Source organism: Ictalurus punctatus, chromosome 12 (assembly GCF_001660625.3).
Source record: "Ictalurus punctatus breed USDA103 chromosome 12, Coco_2.0, whole genome shotgun sequence".
Taxonomy (NCBI): Eukaryota; Metazoa; Chordata; class Actinopteri; order Siluriformes; family Ictaluridae; genus Ictalurus; species Ictalurus punctatus.
Genome location: NC_030427.2, coordinates 24,489,544 through 24,495,543, shown reverse-complemented (window position 1 = coordinate 24,495,543; position 6,000 = coordinate 24,489,544).

The following is a 6,000-nucleotide window of genomic DNA, read 5'->3' as shown; positions in this document are numbered from 1 at the left end:
TTTGTGGTCATGGTTTGTGTGTGTGTGTGTGTGTGTGTGTGTGTGTGTGTGTGTGTGTTTTTTGTGTGCCAATTTATGTTTATGTGTGTATGTCTGTCAAGGTTCTTGTGTTTATGTGTAAACGTATGTACATTCATGTTTTTCCTGTCTTTTATGGCTATGGGACTAGGTGCTTTGTGGTCATTTGTGTTTATATGTGTGTGTGTGTGTGTGTGTGTGTGTTTATGCTGTATATGTTTTTACATGTCATGTGTGTTTTTAAGTGACTGCTTATATGACTGCTTATCTATGATCGGTGTATGTTCATGTGCGTATATTTATTTATTTGCTCGTGTGTATGTGCTTGTCTATTTTATGTATCATGGGTGTATGCTGATGTGATTTTGTGTGTAATTTTTTGTTTGAGTGAATGCTTCTGTGGAATCATCTATAATTATTTGTGTTCATGTTGTATTTATACTGTGCTAGTGAATTCAGCTTGGATTGTGTGCGTGTGTGCGTGTGTGTGTGTGTGTGCGTGTGTGTGTGTGTGTGTGTGTGTGTGTGTGTGCATGTTGCCTGCTCTATTCTGGATGATTTGATTGGTTGCTGAGCAGAATACTGGTGGCCTGACCCACATTTCATACTGCGACACACAGATCATAAAGGTTAGATCAAAAAGCTCCACTGAACTCTTTCACTGCTACGCCCCCCCCAAAAGTATAACTCCCTTTCACTGTTCTTCCTCAACACCCCACACTGAGCTGAATGTAAATTCCATTTTTTGAATATAGATATTCCAACTGCCATGTTTGATCTTTTACACTATTTTAGTTCTCTATCTGTCTTGAAACTCTCAGCACCCAGCTCTAACTAATTGGCTCTTCTTCTGGTGGGTGTGCTGGTGTGTGTTTCTCTCTTGGCTGTTTAGAGTGTGAAATGTGTTCTGATCCGGCAGGCTGAACACATCAATTACCTGTGCGCACAGCGTGCAGAAACAAGTGCTTCCCATTAACCCGGCTGCCGGAACATGGCCAGATTGAGTGCTAGTTCCGTCTCTTAAACGCTATCCCCTGATGTGTGTTTTCTCAGGGAATAGGCAGCTTTTTTGTCTTCTACAGTAAAATCTTTATCCTATGTAGATCAAAAAAGTGATCTTGCGGAGTATGAGTGCGTGCTTGACTCACCGGTATTCCTTTACATCTAAGTAGAGATGCTGTCATACTTGGCAAACTAGAGATTGACATTGATACGCAAATGCATGACAGAGTTCACCTCTTCCTGAACCGCAGGATGGCAAGCAAGCCGCTGGGAGCACTGCTGTGGAACGTGCGGGCTGAATGCTTGAGTGCAAACAATGTAGTTATGTGATCCTTTACTCTCTACATATTTTATATGCTGATGCTTTAGAAACCCCTTTTAGTTTTGGTTCCCCTTGGTCATTTCATGGAGCTTTGCTTTCATTCTGTATGTTTAATATTATCTAATACTGATTGATACTTATTTTAATGAACCCTTGTTGAGTTCTTCTTCATTTTAATGCACCCTTGTTGGGTTCTTCTTCATTTTAATGCACCCTTAAGTTCTCTTCAGTAATACACTTGAGCATTTTTTTTGATGACCCCTGAAGTGAGCACAATTGTTGCTTCATTTACAAAATAGCAGGAAATTGTGGTAAGACATAACATTAGCATATAACAAATACAAACAAATTTGAGGTTTTTATGAAGCCAATTGGGACAGTGGACTGTTGCCACCGCACAGCTCCAGGGTCCTTGATCCTGAGCTCAGGTTAATGTCTGCATGGAGTATTGCATCTTCTTCTAAATCGACATAGGTTTCTTCCAGGTTCCTATAGTTTCCTCTCATCTCTCAAAAACATGCCGTTAGGTGGATTGGTGACTCTAAATTGCCTAAAGTGTGAATGAGTGTATTATGTCTAATCCAGAGTGAATCCTCCCACCTTGCACCCACTGTTCCTGGATCCATCATGACCCTGACCAGGATGAAGTGGTTCCTAATGATGAGTAAATGAACGAATTAATATAGCAAACTGGGATTTTCCTGTACCTACCAACTTCAACACATCATGACTTTTATTATAAGGTTCTATGTAAAGTTTTGTACAGTACAGATCTTCTGTATTCACAATGCATAAAAATTCTGACACATTAGAAAATCTTCAGTGCAGCAGAACGCTAAGATGGTAGCTGACATCGACACTAAGTGTTAGATATTTCTGTGTCAGGTATTTCCCCCCGAGCCGACACTCAGCATGCCTAAGCTGCCTGTAGCATGACAGCACGCTTCCAGGTTGACGTGACTTTGTTTATTTTGCCATGTGTGTTTTGTTTTGGTTTCTGTCCTGTCTCCACCTGTCCTGTCCTCAACATTGTCCACAGCTGTTTCTGTTTCCCACTTTGATTAGTTTGTTCATTTATACTCTTGTGTTTCTGTATTACGTCACGAAGTATTGTGTATTGCTGCTTGTGCCGTACCAAGCTGTATTGTTTTGTATCACGGTCTTATGGTTTTTGATCTTGTTTTTGTTCTTGGTTTTGTGATTCAGGTTTTTGGCTGTTTTGCCTTACTCTGTGCCCATTTCTGACTACTTTTTTGCCAAAAGTTTTGGATTTGTCTGGCTGACTCTCAATAAAGCCTTTTACCTCTGTTGCATCCGTCTGCACTCTCGATTCATGACATACTGACATTAGCTAGGTACATGCAATGTGCTTAATATAATAAACTGTCCAGTGTAACCAGGGATGGAAGGCTCAGCTAGCAGATCACTCTAGTGAAATAGATTTTATTTGAAATATTAGAGAATACATTCAGAAAAATAATAACTAAATGATAAATAATAAATTGTTGAAAAGCATTATGACCATAATGTGGTCTTAATAGGCTCAAAAGATTGCATAGCCACAGCTGGAAAAGGGTCAGATATGCAGCTGGAAAAGTAAAGAATGTGCAGGACCTGGAGGATTTTCTGTAGAACAGTAGGCAGTTTAACTGCTCAGGGCAAACAAGGGACTCCTGATCAACTACCACAAAACATAAACACCGTCCTTGATCATCCAGGTAACGACACACAGGATTAAGAATCAAGCGTATGTAAACTTTTGGACAGGTTAATTTGTGTAAATTCAGTTATTATTGTGTCTTGTGGACTATATATAAACATCTGTTATGTGAAATAGCTTATTCAGTACTAAATAAAAAAACAAAATGCAATTTTATGGCCCCTCTTTAAAAATAAATAAATAAAATAATTAATCTGACAGATTCTGCAAGGCATATGTAAAATTATGACCTCAAATGTAATATTAAGGTAACTTTATTGTGTAGCTTTATTACCATACATTGCTAGCTAGGAAGCATGTTTGCATGCTAGCAAATATGCCTGTACATACTTTAAAACAAGACCTTAGAAATTGGTAAAGAAGTCACTTTACCTTGCTGAAGAATACAAATAGGACTGACTAGCTACTCACTGCCTAAACCCTGGCAGAGTTGGTCAAACTGTAGATCATCTTTAGCAGGTGGTAAGTGCTGCTTGAAAGGAAAAACTAAATGGTAGTTTCTTAATTACCTGTCCTAATGCTACATTGTACAAGTGTTTTTAAGAAAATAATACAACAGTGAGGAATTTAGAAAACATGTATTGATCAGTTTATTCAAGTAAGAAAAATGGAACCTAAGAAAGATGCTCTACCAGAGGATGGCTGGCCAGCTCAGTCTGGCATCTAGTAGCGAGATTATTTCAGCATAGAAAATAGCACAACTTCTAACTTGTAACAGAATATTGCCAAGGGCATGTCAAAAGCTATACTCAAGCAGGAGTCTCCATTATTAATGTGTTGTGTGTGTATGAATTTTGAAAGTAAAACAGACAGAATATTTTGGCAGTCTTGACCAGGCTGTAGTTGAAGTTCTGGCCCACTGTGATTACTTTCCTTTATGTCAGTCTTGATCCGTTTAGAGTTTAGTATGCCAGTAACATTAAACTAATATACTATGATGGTTCTGAAAGACTCAGGTATCGATCGCACCCGTCCTTGGGCTTGACAAATAACATTCTCGAAACCTCAGTATCAGACAAGTGTAACATGAACCCTAATATGGATTGTATGGGTATGGCTGCCTCACCACTTATATGGCCTATGTAACAAAGATGAATAATGTCTAAAACACTAAGTCCAGCATAAAATATTGTTTTCATTATTGTATATCAGTTCAAGCAAACCTTTTTACTCTGTTGAAAAATATACATTATCTAGGGAATTGGCCACCCAAAATGTGCTCTGGAGATTATAATCTTTTGAATGTAATGGATAATAGCTACAAAAAGTTATTTGCTGAAATTGGGTCATGGGCAACATGCTGGCACTGCTGCCTAACAGCTCCAGTTTCCTGGTTCAATATATATATATATATATATATATATATATATATATATATATATATATATATATATATATATATATATATATATGCATGCACCGTGCCCTAAAATCATATTGGCACCCTTGGTAAATATGAGCAAAGAAGGCTGTGAGAAACTGTCTATTGCTTAACCTTAATTTTACAAAAATACTCTGCTCTCATTGATATCAAACAATTGCAAACACCACACAGGTTTATCAAAAAAAAAATATATTTGTTTAATATTGGTGTGCAACAATTACTGGCATTCATAACATTGGGTAAGACTAAGGAATATAGCTGTGATGTGCTGCAAAAGGAAGCTGAGCTTCACAAAATTGAAGTGGCTATAAGAAAATAGCAAAAGCATCGAAAATACCCATTTCCACCATCCAGTCAACTGGAAATGTTATGAATCAACCTGGAATTGAACATGTATCTATATTGTCTCAATGCACTGTGAAGAGGATGGTTCGAGTGGTCAAAAAATCTCCAAGGATCACAGCTGGAGAATTCAACGTCTCCGAAAATACAATCCGAAGTCATCTACATCACTACAAGTTGTTTGTAAGAAAAAATCCTCTACTCTCATCCAAAAGCAAACTCAAGCATCTTCAGTTTACCAGATACTACTGGATCTGGAGAGATTTTGTATAGAGGAATGGTCTCAAATCAAGTATTCTCCAACCTCATCAGGCATTATAGGAGAAGATGCAGTTCTGTTATCTTGACAAAGGGAGGTAGGACAAAGTATTGACTAAAAGGGTGGCAATAATTGATGTTTATTTGATATTTATTTGATAAACCTGTGTAATGTTTGCAATTGTTTGATATCCATGAGAGCATAGTATGTTGTGAATTTTTGGAGCAAAATATCAAAAGGTTAAAAAATAAAGAAACTTTTTCACAGCCTTCTTTGCACATATTTACTAAGGGTGCCAATAATAGTAGAGGGCACTATACACACGCACACACACACACACACACACACACACACACACACACACACACACACACACACACACGCACACACACACACATACAGACACCAAAATAATATATGAAAGCAAGACACTTCTTCACTGACAGCACAAATCTTGGTATAATATATTGCAATCTAGTTTTGACAGGTCACATCTGCTGATTGTAAAGCTGTTATAGCAGCAACCTTTTATGAGGCTTGGGAATAAAGCTTTTTACTGAAGACTTGAAATCTGATAAAGCTGTCCTCAGTGAAAATAAGATCCTAACCAAAAGAGGATACACTTATCATTAAGTCGAGGTCACAAACGTGGTTAATAGCTCTGTTTATGACACTGTTCATTTTTAAAACACCCAAGTGAACACTGCACTTCCATATTTGAATAAAATCTATTCATGGATACCAACTGTACACCTGTACCAACATAATAGATCAGGCTGGTTCTTCAAATCTGGTCCTCGAGGTCCACTGTCAAATCTGTACGTAATAATACCTCCTCTCTGTGCAAGTTAATATCAGCTGGGTTAGTAAATTGATGGCCTATAAATATTTATTTATTTATTTATTTTTTTTACCAAGGTGTCACACAAGAAACATCTCATGATGGGTAAAAG